We start from the raw sequence: 27,031 nt of genomic DNA on the forward strand, positions 1-27,031 counted from the left end.
TCCCATTTCAACAGATTATGTATATGAATCAATCCTGGTTTCACCATGTAATGGCTTAAAAGACACTACCCAATTTCCTTAATGATAATTAATTTTTAATACATATCATATTGACTATTTACCAGGCATTATTATAAGACTTTATGCACGTTACCCATTTCCATCCTTATAACCACCCTGTAAGGAGGGAATTATCACTATCCTGTTTTATAGATGAGGTAACAAGCAATGAGATACTAAATAATTGCCTGAGGTCACACATCTAGCAGGTGGTGGAACTATTCTGTTTTCAACCTCCCTGAAATTCAGTTTTTCCATCTCAAAAAAAGTATGTGCGTGCGTGTGTGTGTACACACACTTCACATGGTTACTGAGCAGAAATGGAGTAAACATGCACAGGCAGTTTAACACGTACATTTCCCCTTCCCTCTCTAGTGTTTCTGAGATCATCCTAAGGTACAATCCAGAGTTTTTAAGATTGGAACAGGGAGATAAGAGACATGGCAGTATTCTCTCAGATGCGTTGTCCCATTTGTGCAAAACACGCCCCCCTCTGACGTATTATCAACCCCACCTTGCAGCTGAGACATTACAGAACGTGTGTGTGGATCTTCTGCTGGGGACTGAGCCAGAATTTGAAGCCACACATGCATGTTGTCCTTCGAAAGTTTTTAAGGAGCTTGAGGAGAGGGAGAGCGAAGTCTTCTAGTTCCCTTCATCCTCCCCAAATAGCCACCCCCAGAATAGTGCACAGCTGTTAAATTCCACATGCACCCAGTGCTTAGGTGACCTCCCAGTCTTACCTTTCCCTGAGAAAGTAAGGTGAAAAACCAGAATCAAAGCTAAAAACAGGTACAGTCCTATTCACTGATCCTGCACAATTAGCAACTCCTCCAGTTTTTAAAAAAGAAGGGGATGGGGAGAAGGAATGATGAGAGAAAGGAGGGAAGAGCCCTAACCAGTGTGGCTCAGTTGGTCAGGCATTGGCCTGCAGAATGAAAGGTCACAGGTTCGATTCCCAATCGGGGCACATGCCTGGGCTGTGAGTTCAGTCTCTGGTCAGGGCGTGTGAGAGAGGAAACCAATTGATATTTTCTCTCCCTGTCTTCCCTTCTGTCCAAAAATAAATAAACAGAATATTTAAAAAAAGAAGAAGAAAATGAAAGAGGGAGGGAGGGAAGGAGGGAAAAATAAAGGAGAGGAAGAAAAAAATGCCCCAGACTACAGGAATGGTAAGAAAACACACACCCAAACTGTTATCTCAACGTTCTCACATCCACTTCAGGGTTTTTTTCCCCACGAGGGTATCAGCTACCCATCCCAGAACCGCCTGCTGGTCCTCGGCCAGGCAGCTGGGGCCTGCAGACAGGTCTCAGGGGAGACAGTCCCCCAGGATCACATTTCTCAGAAAGGCGGCAGCAGGGAAGAAAAATGTGCTTACTCCGCCCTGATCTGAAGGCTGAGGCCACCACCAGGAACAGGGCGTTCCCCTCAACACAGGATGCCCATTCACAAAGAACACCAGTGGCCTCTATTCCAGCCACGATCGGCTCTCCTTGTCCAATGGAAGGGCAGGCAGGGAAGCAGAAGGCAAGAATCACTGGCAGGGAAACTGCAACAAAGGTGGCCCCCAAATGCAGGACCACACCCACTGCCTCTCCTGTTCTCACAGCCAATATTCTTAGGCTGGGAAGACGACAAGTGCCTTAAAGGTCACGAACTATCTCAAAATACTGTTCAGATCTACTGTGGACTCAATGCCATGCCAACACATATGAGCATGGGAGGGTCCATAAACTCAGAAGTTTGTGAGGACACACTTCTCTGAATCTTTCCTCTAGGCGGTTTTCCCGGGTCAAGAACCACTGCACCAGATGATAACAATAAGAAAAGAGAGCTCTATAAAAATAAATCATCACCCTCCTACCAAATCTCCTCCTCAACTTCCCTAATCTGCTTAGACAGACAAGCAAGTGATACCCCAGCCCTCTCCCCAGCCCCCATGTCCTCCTACTGGGGACCTGGCACCACTAACTCATGCTCAGAAGCTACTGGCATCTGTCTTCTCCCTTTATTCCCATGGCCGTCACGTAAGCCATGCTTTTATCAACTCCTCTAGAGGCCGGCAGTCCACTCCCTGATTGCCCATCCGCCCTCCCCGCATCCTCCTGCACACTCTGCAGATTCATCCTCCCAAGGGAACCCGACACCTTTATCTCCACCACACCCACACCGCAGACCATTACAAATGGGACTCAAGGGCCAGACAACCCGGGCTCAAATTCTGTCTCCATCACTGCCCATGAGTGTCTCTTTATAAATCACCTAACCTCTCTATGTCTCAGTTTCCTCAACTATAAAAGGGAGACAGAGTACCTGCACCAAAGGAATTCAACATGCTTGGTGCCGGCACACAGTCCATGTGATAGCTGCTATCCTCCTCCTCCTCCTCCTCCTCAAGTGCTCCCCGATGGCTACCAGATAAAATCCCAACTCCACAGACAGGCTCTCAAGACCCTCCCCACACTGGCCCACATTGGCCCACACTGGCCCACACAAGCTGCACACAGCCCCTGATCTCTATGCACACAGGCCTTCCTCTAACTCCTGATCCCAAAGGGGCACCAGCCTGGGCGGAGTTTTCACTGAACCCACTAAGAATCTCCAACTTGCAGGCTCCTACCATCTGCTCTGCCTGGGATGCCCTGCCTCCCGTGGGTGCCTGTTGAACCCTCACCAGCTCTCCAAGACGAAAACACTGATCCCACCTAAGACATGACCTCCGAGAATGACAGCAGGCAGCACCAAAGGTGGAAACACATCCAGCAGGTTCTGTGGTCCCGTCCCTACCTGCACGACAGCCACCTTCTGCTCCACCCCATAGAAATCACACTTGCCCTCTCTGGCCTTCAACTGCTAATCTGTAAAATGAGGCATCACAACAGGCAACTTATAAGGTCCCCAAGGCTACACACTGTGTCCTCATCCCTATGGAACTATCTTTCACTGAAGAAGAAGGTGCACAGGGAAACCATATGTATTATTTTTATTTTTTAAACAAAATTTTCTTAGGTCTCAAGTTTTGAGGTTATGAAAAAGTGGGATTTTATTAGATATCTAGAATCCCTTTCTCTTTACAATGTATTGATCCTATACTTACACTCTCTATTTTCCCAACAGCTTAGAAGACAAATTTTCATTTTACACCTTGTGTTATCTCCATGATGCACACGATGGAGCCCTTTCTACCTCGCGTGTGGAGAGCAACGCACTGTTTGCACTGAGTCCAAGACAGTGAAGAAGAAAACACAAATTAATGTCCCCTAACCCTCTTTTCAGCAATCGAGAATTCCAGGTTCAATCGTTTTCCATAAAAGTACAGAATCAGCCCCCAAATTTCCTGAAAGCATTAGAGTAGAACTTAGCCATAAAAAGTTTGAAAAGCAGCAGAAAATTTAATAATACCATTACCCTGAAGTCCAATAAAGCCTTTTGGAGCTTTACACTTTTAAAAAATCAGACTGTTTATGCGATCACCCCTAGTATTGCCATAGTTTCGTAGAAAGCCATAAATATACACAATGTAGTTCACCAGAATACCAACTAAGACTGTCATAAAAAAGGCCGTAAGGAAGATACTGGCCATGAAATATGGCTCCATGGCACACACTACAGCAGGTTCACACAGACAAGTTCATTTATTTTGAAAATTGCATTTCTAAGTCCATAACTCATCACTTTCAACTGTGAACAACTTTTAATATAAGTTAGAACTTTCTTTACAGAGACCGTTTTCACACAGGCTAAAGGTCATACTGAACATCAAGGGACACTCATGAGGCCATCACAGCACACGGGGCAAAGCTTATCACATCTGCGTTTTCACATGAGCTTCAGTGAGCACCGTCTTCAGGTCTGGGCATTGGGAAACCTGAGTGACAGTGGAGTCAACCAGCCAGCAGTAGTCAGAAGGCCTGGGGTGCTGGTGTCCCCTCGACAGGAACAATGTCACGGCAGGAATCTCCAGGATGCCCTCGGCTTTTCCTTCATGCTGGTCACCTCATGGTGACCAGGGGGCTGCTGTGCATTCAGACATCTTACCAGCATTCAGAGCAGAAAGCAGGGGAAGGCGATGAAGGACAGCGACAGGCTCATTTGTCAGGTTTTATGAGGACAATAAAATGCTTTCCCAGAACCCTCGCCCTCACCTCAGTGGACTCGCCCTTAGGTCTCACTGGCGAGAACCTGGTCACAGAGCCACACTAGCTAAATGGAATGCTGGGAAGTCAGGGTCAGGCCTCGTATGCTGGCTCACACCACCACAATCTACCATCTGGGGCTGATCTCCGTGCTACCCTGAATTAAACCCAGGGCTCTTAGCAAAACTGGAGCCGCGTGTGGGTACTGGGTGGGCAAGTCACCGTGCCTCCGCCTGGGGAATAAGAAAGTCGTCCAATAAATAGGAGCATTTCTAAAGTGTCTTCTGTTCCCCATTACCAAAAGCATCTATTACATATCAAGTAATACTTTTAAGATTCCAATGCCTATAAAAACGAACAAAACTCATTTAATGTTCAAGGTCATACGCTGTAGGTTTATAGTTGTGAGTGCGCAAGCAGAGTTTATTCTTGTATTTTTATCTATTAATGATAGTACTATTTTCCATATAAACAACTGTGAATCTACTGTTGGCCCACCCTGTGTGTGTGCATATATATAAACGAACAGGTATACACTGGCAGTCAAATGGCTAAGAGGTGCTGTGGAGTCTCACTGCTGTGAACTCTGTCACGGCCTGAACACTGAGAGCTCTGCCTGAGGTCAGGTTCATCTTCCCCGGGCGGAAAGGCCACGTCAGCTGCAATGAGAACTTCTAAGGTACCAGATGGGGGAGAAGCACCCTAAATGTACTTTGCCCACCTTGCTTTCCCTCTGCTTCTATCCACCTCCCCGCCCCTTCCTAACCCTCTTGAGCACCCTGGATCTCCCACAGGACCCTGCCACCCACCTACTTAGCGCTCAGTGCTCCTACTGCTCCCAGGAAACAACCGAAACCCCTCCCCAAGGCCCTCTAGTCTGAGCTGGCCCAGCCTCCTCCTTCAGCCTCCTCTCCCACCGCGCCCCACCGCGCCGTCTCTGCGGCGGCCACCTTGGCCTCCTGTCCACTCCCTGAACTGTCCCTATTCCTGTGGACTGGAGCGAGCTTTCCTCAGTTCTCCACGTGCTTTCCCACACTTTGGGTTACAGATCAAACGTCACTTCTTCAGAGAGACCTTCCCTATGTCACCCTATGGCATACGGGCCCTGCCCAGTAACTCTCCGTCATGCTGCTGCTTGTTCCAAAGAACGCACCACAGTCCATAATTACCTTCTCTGTCGGGTGGCTTTCCTGTTGCCTGTCTTCATCCCTGGAATAAATGGAAGTTCCGTGGGAGCAGCGAGCCTACCCACCCTACTCACTGCCCCAGTCCCAGTGCCCCGAGCATAATAAGGCCTCCGGACTGTTAGTACCATATTCCTTCTTCCAGGCCGAGCGTGCTGCCATTGACCTCTCACTCCCCTCTCCATCACTAACCCCTGGGGGTGGCCACCAAATAGACACTGCACCCCAGGATCTGAACCCACCCCCTATCCCTGCAATTCTGACCTTGGGATTTTCTTCACCCCAACAACTTCTCCTGCTTGTAGCCCCTACCTACTTCTCTCACAATTACCAAAGCAGGCGGCAGTGGTTAGGAGCACAGACCCTGGGGCCAGACGACCTGGTTTCACATCCCAACTGCACCACATCCGACGTGGCCTTAACTAAGTTACGTATCTCTTCTGTGCCTCAGTGTCCTCATCTGTAATTGAGTGATTATAGTAGCACCTGTGTCAGAGAGCTACTAGGAGGATTAAAAGAATACAGACAAAGTGCTTAGAATAGTTTCTGGCTATGTGCTAGTTATTAATAATAATATAAATAACCTATTATGAACATGTTCTTTGTTCTCACCAGATATGCACTTCCCCGGACCCTTCCTGTGGGACCCCCGCTTCATTAGGTCCCTTCATGACACCCCACATCGCGTGCCCTCCCAACACCACCCACAGCCCCCGCAGTTCCACAGCTGACCTTCCAACTACATGAACTACCCCCCGACCTCCATGTCCCATTGGAGGAAGACGCCCCTACACTTGTTGCCTCCCCCTTGAAACTTCACTGGTTGCATGTATCTTTACCCGCCTTCCTCTTCTCTGAACTGCTACACCACATAACTTGCTTCTAAATGATATTGTCACCACACTGAAACATAAACTCTTTGAGGACAATATGCAAGTCTTTTCAGTCCTGCAGGGAAGCCAGCATAAAGTCAGCATTATGAGCACAGAAGACGCAGTGTCAGCTGAGCTACCGATCGGGTCTGATCACCCCTCCAGCCCTTAACAGGAACAAGGGGAAGCTCTTTTAAGTATTACTTAAACTTGGCCTTTCTGTGTGAGGAGTGGTGATTCCAAAACCAAAAAGTGTCTGTCTCCTGATGTTCAAAACAACAGGAAGCTCTCTTTACCCCTCACTGGGTCCCAGGTACAAGGACAGGATGGAGGCAGGTATGTGTGATTCAGTCAAGTCGTGTTGGATTTATTGGTATCGAGTTCCAAATAAGCAAGATGTAACTTAAGTTCTTTGGGGAATTTCTTGTACCCTGGGAGACGGGGGTCAACTTTTCCCATAATTGAACACCCCAAAGAAAGAATTCAAAGGAGATAACAAATGCAATCCCACAGATTTTCCATAAACCTAAAAGAGAATGACTAAAATGTCTAGATATACCTTTAACAAACCATTCTCTATAGAATATTCAATACTATAGGCTTGCTGATTTTTTCACACACACACACACACACACACACACACACACACTCATGAAAGGTCTAGAAGGTTCAGAGGCTAACAACAACCTGACCTATGTCACAACTCCGAAATATGTCCAGTCATCACTTTTGGAATCCCATGGGTTTCATTTTGCAAGGATTTTGGTGGCCTTCATTCAGGTCACCAGCGTTCACATCCCCTGAGAACAATTTCAGGTTTGCATAAATGAGCAAAGTATGTAGGAAATCTGGAAAAATAACTCCCATTTGCTTTGGTTTCAAAATCGCCTCATAAAATTGCATATTTCTGTTCTTTCCTTTCTGGGACTACTCCCAGAAGATAGGCCTTAAGCCCCCAAAGTTGGGGGGATTTCCTCCCTGCTGCTCACTTCAGCAGAAGCTGCGCCCGCCACCCCCTCAACACGGCCCCTTCTTCTCGCCGCTCTCTGAGCGAAAGAAAGCATGTCCACACGCACAGAAGGGCCCTCTGAAACCCTGTGCATATGGAGTGTGTGGGAACAAGGCTGCTCAACTGTTATCCCACAAATGCTGGCCGGGCGTGGGGTCCACTGGCACGCAACACATAGCAAACAGGTCTCCCTGCAGTAAGAAAGCCAGTCTATGGGAAGAGAAAGGGAAGTCCCATGTAGCTCCCTCCGGGGACTATTCCTGTTCCCATTCCACAGCTAAAGCAGACACACGTGGGCTTCTCTCCAGGCTGCTGAGCCCACCACCCAAGCCCACAGGGCACTGCTGATTCTGAGCTCTCCTTGGTCACCACCGGGGAAATGCTGGATCCTCAGCGCCCATGTGAAGCGACCTCTTCATTACTATGGAAAATTTCAAACCTCAACCTCAAAAAAAAAAAAAGCAGATTATAGAGCAGGTTTTTTTAAAAAGCAAAACTATACAAAGAAGGGATGTTCAACTTGGATAGTGGAATTTTAATCTCTTCAGATAAAGAAATACCCTTTCTTTTTTTATTGTTATGAAAAATAACCTTTCTTTAGTACTGTTAACATGAAGATACACCTTACTTACTAGACATGAAAATAAGCACTGTATTTATGAGTTTCTAAAAATATTGGTAACAGAGCAGCCACAGAGAGCCACCTTCTCCACGTGGGCTCACACGCCATGTTCAAACCTGGAGTCCGACTTAGTGACTCTGAGAAAACGGGCACAGACAGCCGTGTTCTGGGAGGGGCCGTCATGAGACTGGGCTCCCTGCACTCCAGAACCGGGGTGACTCAGGTATAAGGGGTCTCAATAACAGAAGAATTTCCAGAATACTCATCCACTGATTTAACAATTATTTAACACTTATCTATTTTTAAAGTTCTGTAGAACTCAGGGACTCTCATCAGTGAATCAAAGGTCTTAAAATCCTATAATCAAATGGTAGCAATAAAATTTCTAGTCAATACGGTACATTAAGATGATAAAGACGGACTCTGCCAGTTTCACATACATGGGAAAACCAAATAAGATATAAGTAACAACTTCTTAAGTACAAAGAAAAAGTCAAAATCATGAGAAAAAATCCCTGGGTCGGGGTGGGAGGGAAAGGACAGCCCTCACACGAGGACAACAGGACAGAAACTTCCCCGGGGGGCGGCCTGGACACGTGTAGCAATGTCTTTAAAACGTGCAAGCCACCCTTTAGCTTAGCAACTTCACTTGCAGACACCGTTGAAGGAAGAAAAAAAGAGTTCTGAGCAATGATTACTCTAGAAGGACAGCAAAAGACTAGGAATAACCTAGCCGTTCAACAATGGGTGACTGTTAATTACAATGTATCGTGCAATGTAATGAAGTATATGGTCATTAAGTATCGCACACTAGAAGAATATTTAACAATATCAGAAATTTCCATGATGAGTTCAGCTACAAAAAGCAGGTCATAAAAGACGCACAGTCTGATCGCAATCATGCTTCATGGAAATGTACAGGTACACTCTCACACACAGACTCTAAAGACACAGGAAAAATGCTAAAGATCCTTTTTTTCTTGAGGTTTTGGTATTTACACATTTTTTTTAAATGAATGAATCTTTGTTCTTTCTGTGTTTTCCTTTGGGCAGAATAAAAATCTAATCAGTTTTAAAAACCTTGTGGCCTTTAACCTTTCCCAACTCCCATAACCTCTCTTCATTCACAGAACTTTGTTACTAAAACTGGGAGCCTCCCCGGCGGTCTTCGCTGCGATCCCGGCATCGGGACAACCCTACAGGACCCCCGCCCACACCGGGAAAACCAGTTGAGACCAGAGCAGGAAGCCCCTCTCTCGGGATACCAAGTCATATCCTGGCTGCTCTGGGCGGCGAGACCCACTGGCTGGTAGTGATCTTGAGCGCTGCTCTGGGGCTCCTGGTTTTAACTCAAATTCCAAGTATTTCCTCACGCCCCGGCGAAGTTCTGAACTCCCAGCGCACACGCCCTGCAAACCCCGCTTCGGCCCAGGTGCCCCTCCGGCACCGGCGCCGCAGGACCTCTGGGCCAGGGCGCTTCACACTGGGAACCGAGGCCTATAACGGAGGGTGAAAATCCACCTCGTGGGTCCTGACCGGCATTTTTAACCACCACAGAAGTTCCTCCTTGCACCGCGGTGAGTCAGCCTTCCTGCATTCCCCTGGCCTCACGGTCCTTCTCTGAACACCGCGGGCTGCGGCTACTGGGGAGCTGCCGTGAAAGTAGGCATACCGGTCTACAGAGCTATCGATGACCCGTGGTTCCCTAAACACAACGGATCACACGGTCCCATTTGCAGACGTAAGTAGAAATAAGGATATGGAGAGAGAATACTTGAAGTATAGAAAAGTATTCAACAAAATGTTCAAAGCAGTTATCTCTTGGTGTGTAGCACTGAGAACTTTTTTCTTTTTTAAAATCCTCTAGATTAAACATGTATTGTTCGCATGATGTTACTGCTTCTGTACTAATTACTACTTTTCTATAGGAAGTGCTCTTCTATGGCCTTCATGTTACCTGTGGTTACCAGGTTTAAATAATGGGTAAAAGAGGAGACAAGAGAGAGGTCAGCTTCCTTTGCTGCGGAATCTTTCAGGCCTTGAAGACCCACACTACTACGAGCTGTGGTCGTAGGAACAGGTCAGTAGACAGCACCAACATAAGGGATCATCTGAGTGGTCAGCAGGTGAGGACAAAGCCCGGCAGGAAAAAGGAACCCAAACATGGAAGCAGGTACACCTGGGCTCACACTGCAGCTCTGCTCTGACAGCCTGCTTTGTTGTTTCAAGCCTCGGTTTTCTCATCTGTGAAATGGGCATAACAAAATGAACCTTTCCAAGTTAATCCAGTCTGCAGTGAAACCTTCTGGTAAAATCAGGACACAATGTGTGGCAGGAAGTAGAACCACAAAGAAAACAATGCCTTTCATCAGTGAGTGTGGGGAAGTCAAGGAGGAAAGGCCAAAAGAAATAATCGTACGTGCCTGTTACTGTTTCGGCTTTTCAAAGGGCAATTTCTCAAGTGCAGAAAGACCGGAAACACCCGCTGGCAGAGTGAGAGGGGAGGAAAGGCAGAGGGGGCCCCCCCGGGAGCCCTGAGAACACAGGCCCGCTTGGCCTGGGCTCTGCCAGGCTCTGCCCAGAGCTCTGGGAAATGCTCTGCAGCGGCTTCCTGAGGAGAGCGACGATCCAGAGCCACCCCCGAGCCCAAGGGGATTCCACGCATATGTGAGCACTGACCACAGACAAAGCACTGCCCTCACACACAGAGGAGAGAAGGGAGATGAACACGCTTAGTGTCAGGGTTCAGACACAGCACACACAAAGAGTAACGTGGGCTACAAGCGTCAGGTTAAGAGCTACAGAAGCATGTGCTGCCAGACAGGGGAAACCAGTGAGGCTTCCTAGGAAACAGGGCACCTCTGCTGCACCCTGAAGCCAGAGTGGGGTTTTAGCAGGTTGTCTACGGACGGATCCACGTTCCAGAGAGGGCACGCGTGAGCGATGGCACACTGACCCGAATCAAAGGGTGTGCATTGGCAGGAGCACCCACTTAGGCTGTCCTAAGAGATCTACTGAGGAGTAATGCTGCTACCAGTAACAGTAACAATTCTTAATCATGAGTAATGGGTATTCAAAGAGTAGTGAAAGAAAATGCAGAGGACTAAAATGTCAGGGCGACCTTCTGGACTAGTGGGGATGCACTCAAATTCCCTGGCAGGGAAGCGGCACGATCGGAGCTAGTATCAGCAGTGAGACTAACTCGGCTTGTATGAATGGATCTAATTTGAAGGAGGGAGACTTCAGGCCAGAAGCCTGGAGACTGTTGCAACGGTCCAGCTCCTGAGGGCCGGGTCAGAGCGGCAGCTACAGTCACGCAAAGGAGCGGATGGGTGCGAGGGAGAGTCACCAAGGGTGCAACCTGATGAACAGTCCCCAGGGTAATTTAACTCGTCTTAACATAAGCACAAATAGATGTCGAAAAGTCAGGAGAGGTCAGCTCTAGCTCTTGCTGCTTATTTTGGTGCTCAGTGGGTGCCACTCCACACTCGCCGAAGGACAGCGTCCTGCTCCCTAGACAGGACAGCCTCAAAAGGCACAGCAGTGATCCCGAAACAGAAGGAAAGAAAGTCTAAACTCCAAGTTGCCACGTGAGCCTCAAGAACAGCTCAGAGCACAGCAGTATGTCCTACCCACTCCTGGCTGATGCTTCCGACCACGCTTAATAACAAAATTATAAACTGCAGAGAGTTTCTGCCCTGAAACAGTTTTCCTTCCCTGGGAACAATGTGGCCCTGTTCAGACCCTGGTCTGGCCCAGAGGCCCCGAGTCAACTTAGATTTCTCGTCTTAGGTGACGGGACACAGAGCAGCTGAGTTCGTGTTTCCTACCAGGAAGAGTGGCCACTATAGAAGGTCAGCCAGAGGTTTCAACAAGCAGATTTATTTAATAATCCGGAGAAGGAGAGGGGAGAGTGGAAAACAAACCGCATAACATCAGTGAAGGCTGTTACGCACTGGACTAAGGGATCGATGATATGGAAACGGAGACGGAAGGCGCACATGGGGGAGAACCACATTCCAGGGGCGGGGAAGGACATTCCAAGCAACGCATCACGCAGACACACTGCGGGGCCTGTGGCCTATGGCTAAGGCAGCCACTCACCCACCTTCCCACCAGAAAGACACACAGGTGCCAGGCTCAGCAGGGGTCTCCGAGGACAGCCAGCATGTCCCTGCACCCAGGAGGGGGAAGATACAAAGATAGTTTTCTCTGGAAAACTCTGGGTGAAAAATATCAGTCAAGTGGAAAAGAAGAGCTTCCTTTCCACTACGGGACAGCAGGAGCCTCCTCGGCTGCGAGCCCACGGAAGAGCTGTGAGCAGGAGAGGCGCAGTGACTCGCTCACCCAGACGGTGAAAAACAAGCACGTCCACACCTGTGATTCCCCAGGTAAATGCACTTCGTGTGCGCCAAGAGCCCCGACTTTAGAATTTCAGCCATGCGAAAGAAGAATTTCCTCAATATGTATTAGGTCAGATCATATGAAATAGGCATTGTGGTAGGTTAAATGATACTTTCACAGGGTTCGATCATAGAACGTGGCTTCCAACTCTCTTCTACAGCAGGGATAGGCAAACTTTTTCTTAACAGGCCAGGCCATAGAAGATATATTAGGCTCATAAGGGGCAAGAGGCAAAATAGAGGGTATGTAGGTATCTATATAACCATTTTAAATGCAACCACTTAAAACTATAGAAGCCACCGTGAGCTCCTACAAAGACAGGCCTGGGCTGGCTCTGGGTCACAGTTTGCCGGCCCCTGGTCTGCAGTATAAAGTGTCAACAACTTCTGATGATGCTCTCTGTGAAAACTGCTAACTTCAGAGTAACACAGCGATGCCCTCGGAGGATGGTGAGGTCTGTGTGCGAAGGCTGTCTGTCCCACCCCTGCGGCTCTAGCCCTGGTGGCTGGTCTAAACCCACGCACTGTCGTGGGCTCTCCCTCCCCCTGCTGCTCCCAACGATCTGGCTGTTGGGGGGATGTTAGAAGCAAGCGGTTGTCTGGGTACGGTCGTGAGGGTGGTTCGAACTCTCCTACGAAGAAAAAACTGAACTGCACAAGGGAGGGGGACTTACAGGTGCATATGAACAAGCATCATGATGGACAGGATGTGGGAGCAAAGGCACTCTGGGAAATTACCCCAAACACACCCCTGATTTGAAGCCAGAATTCCAGAAATTCAGAGGGAAGCAACAAAAATAAGTATCTGTAACAGCTGCTGGCCCAAGGCTGAAAGACTAAAGGGAACAAGAAAATACATTTGAGACAAACTCTCCTTTCCAGAAATAAGAAAGATCATTAACTAGACGGTCAGCAATCATTCTCCTCCTAAGTGACACGGGGGCGTGCCAAACAGAAAAGGGCTGTGACTGCAGCCCCCCCCCACCCCCTGCCCCGAAGACGGTGGCTGGGGGAACGTGGTGCTGAGATGCCAAAGGCCCACACCGAGGGAATCAGGGGTTTCCCCCTTTGGGGAACGTTAAGAAATAAGAATTGTGGACTCTCTCCCTAACACGTACTCAACAATGACATACCCAAAGGACCTCTCTTCTGGGCCCACAATTTTTTTTTATTTCAAAAGAACTACAACGATCACGGGGAGATGTTTTTAATGTATGGCATTTATATTGGTGCAAATGTTAAATATGTGACCAAAAAAAAGGACAGCTAAAAAACCCCCAAAAACCTCTCTATGACGGGATGCATGGAATGGAAGATTGCTGATATGCACTCCTGGTCTTAGAGGGCCGCAGGATTATTAAAATCCTAATTTAGATAATATTTCTCATCATTCAATATTAAAAACTTACCCGAGAGCGATTCACTATCATGCATTTCTAAACACTGTCAAGTTAAATGTTATAAACCTTCACCAGCTCACACCCTGCCATATGCTATAATGAAAAATTAAAGGAAAACAGAGAGAGAAGAGACCGGTCCCATACGTACAGGAGCTGCCTGGGCGACAGTGAGCCTCCGCGGACCGTCTGCCCATAGCGACCAGTCAGCACATCGATCGGCAGGGGCCTCGGCCGTTTCCAAGTACTCGGGAAAGGCTGAGAGGGTTGGCTGCGGTGGGGGGAGGGACAAAAGCAGAAACAAAACAGAGATTGAGAATAATGACTGCATTTTTTTTTCATTAAAATGCTAATGATGACCACAAATTTCCCGATAACTCCATTTATGAATTATTCATGGTCACATCCAAGCCAAAGTCCCCCCCGTTACTGCAGGCAGGCCCAGCGCTCACTGAGGATTAGCACGTGGCCCCTGGGGTGAGTGTGACAGACGCGCAGGTCACTGCACGTCCACCCGTCAGGGCTGACCTCAGGGGCCCCCTTTGGCAGGCCAGGCATCCCACGCACATGTCGCTCATGCTCTGTCATCCCCTCTTCCCTCACGGAAAGGAACAGCTGTAGTTTGGTTCTTCGCTGTCACATCTGAACTAATATCCTGTAAAAACTCTTAAAGCTCAAAAGAAAAAAAAAAGAAATTTCCTGTATTGGGCAGATAAGACGTCAAACTGATTTCTGAGGAAAGCTTTCGACGTGTAACATAAATACAGGAGAGAACACATACCACAGGTGGCCAGCACAGTGAATTTCCCAGCCCGAACGCCGCACAGCAAACCCAGAACATCATCGCCCCCTTCATGCCGCCCAAGGGTGACTACTGTGCACAGATGACTTCTGCCCATTTTTGTAAGCATTGTGCTGATTTACTATCATTACTGACTTTTCATTTAAAAACCGTATGTTGAACACCTACTACATGCTAAGCCATATGCTAGACACTGGAGCTACAAAGATAAATAAGACGCTGTCTCTGTCTTTAAGGCGAATACAGTCTAGTGGGGACTGGAGCCACACACAGCGGGCCTCGTAGGGCAGTGAGACGGGGACAGTGACTGACATTCATGCCAAGCAGGGGCACCAAGCCCAGAAACAGGGAGGCCAGGGAGGGCCTCCCAGAACAAGGCATGCAGGCATGTTCTCAGGCTGGGCAGAACTTAGCCAAGCTGGTAATGGGACACAGACAAGGGGAAGGGCAGCGGTAAGAAACAGCATGGTGTAATTCAGTGCTGTGGGGTGAGGCCGAGAAAGCAGCCTGGGGCCAGATCATAACCTTATACACACATCCAAGATCTCCAACTGTCACCTGCTTACAGACAGCCACTGCTGGGTGAGATCTGTGTTTTAGACACACGCGTTGCTGTCTGGGTGGATTCAAGGGGGGCAGAGAAGAGGCAGGGAGACCAACGAGGCCAGTTTGGTTGTTAGGTAGGAGAGGAAAGGTGTGAATCAGGACTGTGGAAGTAGGTAGGAAAGGGGAACGGAGAGAAGAATTAGTGCTTGGGAAGCATCCAGACACAAAGCAACCTGGAAAATGACTACACGTGGGTGGACAGGAGTCCTGGGTGGACTTGTGAGTGACAAGTGAGGCCAAGAATACAGGAGAACGAACAAGTTGAACGAGGAAGATGGGGGTCTAGTGTAGAGCTTGAGAAACAGCTGTAGAAGATTCAGGTAGGGGTACCATGTATCCCTGGGGATCAAGCCTGGGGAAGAAACCCGAGCAAAATATTTAAGTGTTCCTTACACAGAACATGGCAAAAATTACATCAGTGGGTGACATCACGGAAGGAACGCAGATAGAATGAGAGGATTAGGACGAGCAGAGGAAAGAGATCTGTTGAGTAAGCCCAAGGGAGAAAGGCAGAGGGACAAGTACCATGAGATCCAATGAGATGAATAAAGACACGAAATGAAAAGCAGACCTCTGGATGTAACACTTAAGCAGTTCCTGGCCACCCTGATTGAGCGCGGCTTCAGGGAAATGGTGCAGGCAGAGACAACAGAGCCCGAGGAACAGAAGGAGGAGCGTGACAGTTGCTGGAAGGGGTAAGTGCTGACGGAAGTCCACTCAGGTAAGCTGAAAGAATCAGTAGGAGAAAAAGGCTGCGAGTACAAGAGGGAGGAGGAAAGGATGGAATGGGTCCCAAAGGAGGCGGGGAAGGGGCTGCCTTCCAGAGGAAGAGGCTGGCCCTGAAGAGGAAGCAGAGTCCGCACCCTCTGATATTAGCAGAGGGAATACAGACAAATCTGGTTATAGTGAGTGCACAGGCAACAGCACTGGGATGCTGGAGGCAACAGACCAAATGACATCCACGTTGTAGATAAAACAGCTGGTGAGACCCTTTGCTGGAACAAGTTGACACGTAAATGATTTGGAGACACAGCTCTTGAAAATCTTGGTTTCTGGCATGTTACCTTCCAAAATTAAAGTAGTCCAACCCCATTTTGAAATAAAAATAAATACTACATTCACCAGTACATATCAAGGAGCAAAGGGATGTTTGTGGGATAAGCACACTCATAGTAGAACTTAATAGTATCAAAAAATATTGTGTACACAAAGATTCAGAAGAATGCTCTTAAAATGATCTTTGGGCTTGGGTGCCAATCTTTCCAAAGGTTCACATGTAGTTTCATTAAGTGAAACCACTACCCACTATCTTACATAAGGCTTCTTAAGATGCTTCAATTCAAAGACCCTTCCTAGCACAACTAGTGTAATGAAAATAGAGTCGGGCACTGGAAAGCAAAGGCAAGAAGGGGAGTGGAGTCGGCAGCAGCACCTGCCCCCGAAATTTCCTCGCATACGTGATGTCGTCCCACTTCAGTCTCCTGCCCACTCTTCAGCCTCGAGTTCTGGCAAATACAGACGTGGGTGGAATGACTTAGTTCTTGGAAAGTACGCCAACAGTGCCCAAAGTAGCAAAGTTCATGAGAAAATCTAACGCAATGGAAAATGCCTTGAAGAACAGGTGTTACATTCTCCAGGCAGCCTTGGTGACCTCAGAGACTCTGAGGCTACTCCACGACATAAACATCCCCAGGCCATCTTTGGAAGATGACTTTTAGAATTCTAGATAAACATGTTATCGTCCCTGAATTCAGCCAGTACTGAGAAGGTTCCAGAGCCATTTGATGCCTACTGCCTGGGCCATTCAACTTTGTATCCCCAGGGCAAGGATATATACAACAAGCAGTCAATAAAAACAGAGTCAATCGATAAATTGATAAACCAATGCATAAATTAAGAGTCTGCACAACTAAGGAGACCAGTTAAACCAGTGGTGTCCAACCTGTGGCCCACAGGCCAAATGCACCCCAGGATGGCTATGCATGTGGCCCAACACAAAATCATAAATCTACTTAAAACACTTTGAGAATTTTCTGTGATTATGTGTCACAATGTATTTAATGTGTGACTCAAGAAGAGTCTTCTTCCAGTGGCCCAGAGACACCAAAATGTTGGACACCTCTGACAGCACAGAAATGGTCTTTCTATTCCTTCCTTTTCCACCCTAACGGATTCAAAGCCAAGCTGCAAACCACACGCAACTGCATTTCCTTTCCTCTGCATAGAAGAAAATCTTTATGAACTACTAAACAAATAGTGTGTGTTAAGTAAGGGGATTCAGAAAGAATGAAATTATGAAACACAAAATGCCTCCTAAACGAGAAAATAGGTAGATGCGAACATTTTGAGCATGCAAAGAAATACAAATTGCCCACTTTCATCTGTCTGCCTTCCCTCTCGTCCTTCCTGGGAAGGACAGGACATCGCTGCTCTAGCAGCGTGGCGCCTCCCCTCCCACATGCTCACTCCACACAGCAACCTGCTCAGGCTCACCCCACTGGGGCAACGGACAGTAATGCGATAACAAGCCTATTAAAAGGAGCTGGCTTCTCGTGAAAATTCTGAAAATTCACTCCGTTACATGTCTCTGGTTTTGTCCTATTGTATATGTATATTATTTATCATTTCACTTCTTTTATGACACATAAGCTTTGAGGGACCATACTAAACACTTCACACATCACACAGCAGCACATCATGGTATTATCTGCCAGCAACTTTAAGGATAAAGTTTCCAAAAGTGAGGAACAGTAGGCAGGATATTGTTGTTGTTATTGTTGTGTGTGCAATGTGACCTTTTTTCCCCAAACTGCTAAAAAATAACTTGGGCGTAACCATGGCTGGGTAGCTCAGTTGGTTAGAGCGTCATTCTGAAACACCAAGGTTGTGGGTTCAATCTCCAGTCACGGCACATACAAGAATCAATCAGTGAATGCATAAGTAAATGGAACAACAAATCGAAGTTTTTGTTTCTCTCTGTCTCTCTTTGTCTCTCTCTCTTCTCCACCCCCCATCTACCTAAAAGATCAATTAAAAAAAAATAACTCGGTCCTGAAAGAGTTTCTGCCCATGTGATCAGCGAGGCCTCAAGGAGGAAAGAACTCTTTGAGACTGCCATCCTGCTGTCTGTTCCTGATTAAGAATGCGAGAGACCCAGAAGAACGGTATACTGTTCACTTGAATGCAAGCCATCAAGGGGACAAAAGGAGTATGCCAATCCACAAAGTGTTAGTATGCAACTTTTCAATTGCTGCATTTGTGGTACTAGCCATAACATATTCACTAACAAATGCTCTGCAAGGACATTAATCCTCAACAGCTACATTAATACTTCCATCTTCTACAAATTCTCATTATGCTGACATGGGCAAAAATGCCAAGAATTCTCTCAAAATAAACATTTCATGTCAATAACCACTTGTTCTACTATCACCTTTTCCAGCTTTTTATGATATCATAATGTTGCTACCTAAGTTTTTTGTTGCTGTTGACCTAAAAAACAGAAGGTAAACAAAATGTTTTAAAAAGGGCTTTATTAATGCAACATTTTTTTACATGAAAGCTACACAAGCTACTAAAAAAAGTTGGTTATGTTCTTTGAAAATAATATATTCTATAACATTAAATTACAATCCTCTGAATCACTCTGCAGTTATTATGCTGTATAATCTCGCTATTTAGAAAGTTCAAGGAGTAAGATATTCGGAAGGATCAAGATTTTCATAATAGTTGAAGGACTACTCACCTAAGATTTTTTTAAGTGCGTTTACTTTCAACCATACTGAATTAATCTTTTTTTTTCCCATGGGAAGTACCTGTGGAATTGTGGGAATAAACTCAAAACCTAAAGAAGGGAGGGATTTGTCACTGAATAAGTAAGTGACTCTGCAAGTCCATTAGCCTTCCATGCCCCATCTGTAATATGGGTGAATCGTGCCCACCTTGCAAAGGTGTGAATGAGACTTGTTCTCATCTTGATGAAAGGTAATGTCTTCTCAGAGAATCTAGGTTGTAATTAACCTTTGTTTGGTGATATGGGATCATCAGCATGACCGGCAATAATCTCGCTCCCCTGGAACATGAGAACACTGACTCTGAGGAAGAGGAGCTGGCTGGGGGATATGAGGCAGAAGTTGAGTTTCCACCACCACGAGGAGAGCTGGGTGGGGAGTTCCTGTCAAAGCAACAGCACACTCAGAGAGTCAGAAATGAGAAGTTGCTGAAGTTCAAGCACCAAGGACAGCACAGCACTCTGCAGAGCCAAAGGTGAATCCAAGTTCTAGATCCAGGTCTAGAGACAAGCAGAGCCAGGATCTGAGTGGAAGATAAATCAGTGGAACACAGGGGCAAGGCACAAGGTTGGCTTCATGTGCACGCTGCGGGGTGGCCAGACGAACCCTGCCCAGAAAGGCGAGACAGCCTTCCCCCGCGCACAGGGCTGTGTGCTCCGCTCCTCAAAGGCCTCGGACTGCTCTGCTTTGTGGGATATTTAGTCTGCCTTTGATGGTGTGGTTATCTCCTTGCTCTTGCCCTTAAGACTCAAGTCTCATAGCTGTCAGACTACCAACCTTTCCCTTCTTCAGCGCAGCTATGGAAACCAAATAAAATAAAAAAGTGCAAGAGAACTAAACTTAAAATACCAAGCTCCAGATAAGATCGGAAGGGCACGCACAGTGCACAGACTCTGAACCCATGTTTGGGCCGTTGAGACGTCTTTTTTTGTTTGCTTATTCTTTGGTTCTTAGAGAATTCAAATACTAACCCTTAAGTGGAACTCATTGGAAATCATTTAGTACAAATACAGCCAAGCCTAAAACATGCCCTGGAGGAGTTATTTGTAAGTGACCACGGTTATCTAACAAGAACTTCTTTTACAGAAATCCAACAAGCTGAATATCCAGAAACGCAACACATCAATTGCTTTGATGGGAAGTACCTGTGGAAATATGGGAATAAACTCAAAACCTAAAGAAGGGAGGGATTTGTCACTGAATGAGTGACCCTGCTGGTCCATTAGCCTTCCATGCCCCGTCTGTAAAATGGGTGAATCATGCCCTCCTCGCAAAGGTGTGAGTGAGAACAAGACGAAAGACTCAGACGACATCCACAAATGTAAATTAAACCTTCGCTAAGTGTAAACACTGGACATCACCCTCTGTGACACACACATCTTTATTTAGAGCTGAGAAAGTCATCTGCCTGATGGTTTCTACCTACCCCTCACCCCTTGTGGGATAAGATTATTTTCCCCAAATTGTTTTTGATGAGAATTTTCTTTTGGTTAATAAATGTTCTTAATGTAACTGCTTAAACAGTAAGTACAAATACCTGTGCATTTTCAGATTTAAAAACAAAAAACTAAACTGCAAGCCTCGCCCCCCCCATTATGACATTCCCATCAGTTTCTTCCTTCACTTTTTCTTATCCAAGTTACTTCTTTTCTCTTTCCCAGTTATGTTTATTGAATCTTTGTGGGCTTTTTTTTTCTCATTTAAAGCTAATCTCTTGTAGTAATAGTAACTAACACATTTACGTTATTTAGCCATTTTCAGGGCACTTTAATATACCTTATTTCTCTTAAAATACTTTTACTTTCTTCTATTCATTGTCCCTGCCCCGCTTCCCAAAACACAGGGAGAACTTTCTAAAATCAGCAAAGTATCCATTTTTCCTTCTTCTAGTAGCCAGCGGATTAATACACAACACTCCGCAGAGCTGTCTCGCACAAGTTAGTAGACTATGCCTAATCCGGACACATCCAATTCTTCCTGCAAATTATTTTTTCTCTCTGGTAACAATTTTTTGAAGTTAAAATACAGTGAGAACTGCATACATGTTAAATATATTAAATAAGACAGGTGAATCCCTTCGAGAATCATCAAAAATAATACATGAAAAGTCAAGGAAGAAGAGGTCAAAAGGTCCGCTGAAGGAAAAAGAACGCTGTGGTCGCCACTGCTTCAGCTCTCAGTAAAACTCCCATTGTCTGTCTTACCGGAGCTCCGCATTACATAATCTGACCGCTAAATCTGTGAAAACCACAAGGGATGTACCCATCTCATTAAAAAGATGATCTTTTGAGTTAGGATAATGAGAAAGAGGGCCTATTTTTGGTTTTAAGGACAGAAGAACTTCCTCCGTGCTGCTCAGAGGCAGCGACACTTGCAGTGCGCTTTCACACAGCAACAGATGCCTGGCACTCTTACCCACCGCGGGGAAAACAGGAGCCTCCAAATAGAAATGTTTCCTCTCAGAACCTCAACACACTCTCAGTCTCGATTTACCCACAAAGAACATGAGGTGTCTGAAACAGAAAAATATTAATTCTACCATGTGGAGGTAAACTTTTTTTTTTTAAAGATTCTGTAAACTCTCGATTGAGAATCAGATCAGATTGCCCTATGTTCATTCAAGCCCTGCAGGACACAAAACCTTTAAAATTTGAATTGGCTTCCCTCTGCTTTGCAGTGGTTGAACATGACCCATAGTAACTCACAGTAATCCTTGACATACCTTAAGAATATAAGAAGCATTGTAAAACAATCAATCATTACCATTAAAATTGGAGTACTAACAAAGTTTAAGGGAAACACTAAGAGAGCATATTTGGTCCAGATTCTGCTGCGGTGTTGACCTGCTCACTAATGTCGGCCTTCCGCACATTATAGAGACTTCTGTGTTTTGCGAGAGTCACTCTGGAGTGATTTTGTACTAGGAGTGGAGAAGGACGTCACAGCCCAGCAACTTCTATGGAATCTAGAGACGCCTCACGGAAACTCAGTGTCCTGCAGAATACAACCGGGACCACCGGACAGAACGGGTCTTACGAAAGAATGTTCTCCCAGCTTGGACACAACTCAAGTCAAGCTAGTAGGAAATCGAAGAAAGATTGACCCAACTGGGAGTATGGTGGTAGAAAACCCCAGGCGATAAAAGTCTCTTCTTTACATTGTTGGAAACTGTATGTTATTTTTTTGCGAACGGGTTTGAGATCAGACTTGGAATTTATACCTTACACATAAGTGACCCTTTTTGCTATTATGTACTCAAATCAAGTAAGGGTGATGCCTAGTTCATTTTGACAGTGAGATTAACAATCTCTGAATGAAACTGAAAAGCAGAATAAATGGAATCCCAGAGTAAACTAAGTAACTCTTCTTTATGGGACCAGACAACCATGGATCTAAATTGAAAGACCAAATCTCAAAAGTTCATTACTAGGAATTTTCAGTTGTATGTGGTAGATTATAATCATGTGCTTAACTCCATCCCTTCCGCTAAATGACACCAAGCAAGAGGCAGAGATAAACTCACAAGAAGAAAGACAATGTAAGAGGAGAAAATTAATGGGGGAAAAACTGAAAATAGAAAGCAGATGAGCCAAACATGAGTGAATCTTCAAAGCAGGGACAGAAAAAAACTGGAATGTCTACAGACAGAAGAAGCAAGGCAATATGGGGCATAGACCCTTGGGAACGTGCAAGTTCAAGCACAGTTTCATTTAAAGCGGGGGCTGGCTGAAGGGGGCACTGGAAACTGGAGGATTGCTTTCCAGACATTATAAGGAGTAAACCCCCAGGTCCTTCTTAGCCATGAAGCTTGCCAGTGGTGTCCCTTTCCATCGCAGGTCTGCCCTTTGCAAAGGCTAAACCTGAGTAGTCCGGTCTCGGGGACATTAGGAACAGTGACTAGGCGGAGGCACCATAAAGCAAGGACTGATGGAAGTGTGCACTCTGAAGGGAGAGACCCACAGCTCCTTCCCTTGCTGACTTCCCAGAGACTGGCCAGGAAAACACTGAAAGACTTTCCCGGCAACACTAACCAGCCCACCAAAAAGAGATCTACAGTTACTAAACCCTAGGGAGAAATGGGGATTCTGGAAAAAGGAAGTCATCCTGTGGTAAGGCCATCACTAACAAAAGAGAGAGCCAGGCAACTTGCTCATTCACACACAGGGAGCTTCCAATCAGTTTTCCGTGCCTCCACGTAAGTAAAAACAGACAGCAAATGGTCCCCAGATGTGTGACAAAGAGTCTAACACGACAAACAGGAACTTTGGGAAGAAACAGAGTCGATGCCAGGAGCAGGAAACAACTTCATGTATACATTATTAATAACTCCAAGGGGGCAAAAGATATTGTATCCATAAAGCAAAAATCAATAGGATGCTATAAAATAGAAATATTGTGAGAATAAGAGTTCCTAGAATTAATATTATGATCATAGACATGAAAAATCCATGGAAGGGCTAGAAGGTAACAGAGGGAAATGTTATCCTCCCCCAGAGGACAACAGAACGGCACAAGGACAGAGATTGGGGACTGTTTTGTGCCACAAGTTGGAGGAAACACACAGAAGCTCCAGCATCTGGAAAATAAGAGTTCCAGAAAAGAGAGAATACAGAAAAGTGTAGGAGGAAAATGACCCGCCACCACCCTCTGCAAAAATCTTCCCAGTGAATGAAAAAAGTTATACATAAAGGAACATTATGATGAAACCTCAGTACATTACAGGATTAAAAAAAAATCCTCTAAAAATACCCCATCCCCCAAAAAGTCACATACAAAGTAACCAGAATCAGAAAAGCATTCAACAAATCAATAACAAAATTAGGAGCAGAAGAAAATGAAACAAAGTCTCCAAAACTTTCAGAGAGAATAACTTCCAACTTTAAATTGTATATCGCTCACGTATGTGGAGAGACTTAAATTATATTTTCACACATGCCAGATCTCAAGAAAATTATACCATACACATTCTTTCTCCAGAAGTAACTGGGCAATGTGCTTCCCCCAGAGAAAGAAGAAACCAAGAGAGATGCCATCCGGTATAAATGGGTCAATCAAGGAGTCCCAGCATGATAGTAAAGGAAAATGCCAGGTCAACTGCCGGGCATGAGGCTTCTGGAGTAAACAGTCCAAAATGAAGCGGGCAGACAGAAGGCTCCGGGGAAAAGATCTCACACACTCACACACACACACACACACACACGCACGCACACTCACGCATACACACACCCAGAACCGAGACACCAGCCATTGGATTTGACCTTAGCCGAGAATTTGGGGGTAAATAAGTTAGACATAAATAAAATATGAGTTTTTTCAAAATGAATTTTTAACATGCTATCCAAGAAAGAAAATAAAACCATAGTACACTGATAGCTCGGCTGTGAAAAATATTTACAGTGGAACAAATGGAGATATAACTATCTTAGCGAGTTAAGGGCAGGTATTTGATGGAGGGAGAATAAAAGAGAGGTAACCCCTTACCTTCCTTAATAAGACTCAGGTAATAGACTGACATTGGTAAGAGGGGAGGAGGACGGGGGACTGATTGAAGGAAGGTGGCGGGATTAGTCAAGGAACATATAGGAAGGGCCCGTGGACAGGGACAACCGGGTGTGGGGCACGATTCTGGAAGTGAGGGGTGGGCTGGGCAGAAAGGGGACAAGGAAAAAATTTAGACAACTGTAATAGCATAAATAATAAAACATTATAAAAAATGTAAAAATGTCTACAATTGAGGAAATTTTTAAGAAATATCAATATAAACATATGAATTAGCTATATGGAAGCAGATAATCAGAAGAAGAGCTAAATGAATTCAAAGTGGTTGCCTCTGAGAAGTGAAAAATAATGCAAATAAGCAAGCAGGAAGTTGTAAGATATATATATATGCATTATCGCAAATAATAAATTTTAAAAAGGATAGAAGTTGACTAATAAAATATACAAACCATCCAACACTGTAAAACAAACTGACCATGTGAAATTTCATTGTACACTGTAAGTAAGGAAACATATGAACCTTAATCTGCTCCACCTAGTGAACCAAACTGTTAAAGTTCACTGTAGTGCATTTTGTCTTGAAGTCATACAGAACATACTGTGAGAGGTCAAATATGCCTCAGTTGTCAGGTCGCCCCCTAGCTTCTCTTAACACATGGTGGGAGGGCCCCTGAACAGCAGTGCAGGGGGCAGATTAGCCAGCTTTGCTGTCAGAGATTTCACTAACTGCAGCTTCATGTGGGCAAATATATGTTGGCCACTTCCCCTCTCCAGAGCCTCTATTGGAGCTTCTCATAGTGAAGATTTGTCCTTACAGAGGGGGGAAGGATGGAGACTGTACAGTATATGAAGCCCCTCCCTGTATCTGAGGGATTTCTCATCGTGGGAGTATTGACAAAAGCCATATCTTTAGACCCAGAGGCAGAATCCCTTGCAGCTAAGGCACGAGCCCATGACTTGGCCTTGGCCAACCCCGAAGGCAGTGTCAGGGGGAAAACATCAAGGTGAGAGCAAAGGTGACAACATCCAGTGCCCAGACACAGCAAAGGCTCAGGTGACAGAGTTGGTAGCAAGTGTCTGGTACCCACTGGTGTGGTCAAGGTGAACCAGCATGACCCACTGCTCAGTGACCGGGTCCACCCCGTAGAGAACTAATCGGGTCACAGGACCTTGGCTATGAATCTGACTGTTTAGTCTCTGTTCACTCCTGCCCTTTTTCCGACTTCAAGCAGTTCAAGAAACTACCCAATATTTTCTCAGTATGTTACCTCTCTGCTTAAATCATTCAGCCAGTCTTTATTGCTTCTAAGAACACTGCTTGATATACTGCCCCAGGATACACAGGTAGAGACAGGTGACTGTCCACAGAAGTTAAGAATGAAATGTTTATGTTCCTTAAGATACCAAAGCAGAATAAAGAACATTCTTCCACAGGAAAACACAGGGGAAGGTCAGGTTTTCAGGTCCAAATAAAACTATGCTGCTGGAATGTTATGGGTTAAAAAGTTTCAATAGGCTCATCTATTCTTTGAATTGCTTTCTCTCATTAGGAAACATACTCCAAGTTCAAAACCATGGGGATGTAATCAGTTTGTGAATTGGGAGTTGCCACCATCTACATCTGGCTAAAAGACGACACTCACGATTTTTACTGTTATGAGTAGGCAGAAGAGCAGTGGGAGAGGAAGAACCATTTTCTTTGCCTCTCTAGTTAAAACAGAGCTTTCTGAGAGATGAAGCCATCTGAGAACCAGTGGTCAAGAACTGCACATGAATATGGAAATGCAAACCACGGCATCCAAAGATTTATGTCCAACTGTAGCGACATCAATATTGCTGAAAAGCTGCATCCATCAGCTCAGCATACTGCAGCGTGTTTAGTTCCAAGTCTGAGAAAGCTGAACCCTAGGCAATTTATCTGCGTACGTCTCAGGCTCACCACACAAATTTTGCAGACGAAGCCAGAAGTTAAGATAGATAGCTTAGAACAAACTGTTGATGTGACCAAAAGGATTTCATAAAAGAGCCAAACACAGTAATGACATTAATAGAAATGTGGATGCTTAAGAAAGAAAGCGTCTCTCTATGGTGCCCACTGTTTCTGGAAACTCAGAGAGTTTTTCAGGACAAACTACAGCTACAGTTAAGGGCATGGCAAAATACGAGTACAGTTTCTGTTAGTTGTGCAGAACAGGACCATACACCACCTATAGGGAAGGCTTACAAAATAAATGCAAAGCCCAATGTACACATATACTTTCCCTGCCTGTGGTGCTATTTCATAAAAGCATGCCAAGAGATCAATTGCTCAGTCACAGAATTTAGACTACTGATCTCCTTGGCCAAAAATTAATTTCATCTCAGTCGGTGACATAAGTGCTACTTCAGATTCTACCCACTGCCAAACCACCTTTCCCACATATTCTGTGCAGTCACGAAATATCTAACTGCCGCTGAAACAAGAGTTTCATCCCACCGTCATCCGAATGAATCAGAGCATGTTCGCATGGGGTTTGAAAAGCTGAAATAAATTTACCTTGGTCAATCCCAGATTCTGCAACCCCCTTTCATTTGGAATCACAATGGGCAGACATTCCACACAGCAACAGAAGTGTGCATCAAAGTAAATACACAATATAGTAACCAC

The 27,031-nt window shown here is 45.6% G+C and overlaps 1 protein-coding gene across 12 annotated transcripts in view; it reads right to left on the reverse strand.

Annotated features, from left to right (window-relative positions):
- The window catches only part of APBB2 (amyloid beta precursor protein binding family B member 2), a 323,568-nt gene that overhangs the window by 192,609 nt on the left and 103,928 nt on the right, over nucleotides 1-27,031 (reverse strand). For 11 of the 12 annotated variants that reach the window (XM_045834009.1, XM_045834006.1, XM_045834014.1 and 8 more), the window contains one exon: nucleotides 13,838-13,957. The exons of the other annotated variant lie outside the window; for it this stretch is intronic. The gene's annotated coding sequence lies outside the window, so the exon portion shown is untranslated. The remainder of the gene's footprint in view (nucleotides 1-13,837; nucleotides 13,958-27,031) is intronic. 12 annotated transcript variants of the gene reach the window in all.

The sequence above is a fragment of the Phyllostomus hastatus genome, unplaced genomic scaffold (genome assembly GCF_019186645.2).
Source record: "Phyllostomus hastatus isolate PE091 unplaced genomic scaffold, TTU_PhHast_1.1 phas_contig_196, whole genome shotgun sequence".
Taxonomy (NCBI): Eukaryota; Metazoa; Chordata; class Mammalia; order Chiroptera; family Phyllostomidae; genus Phyllostomus; species Phyllostomus hastatus.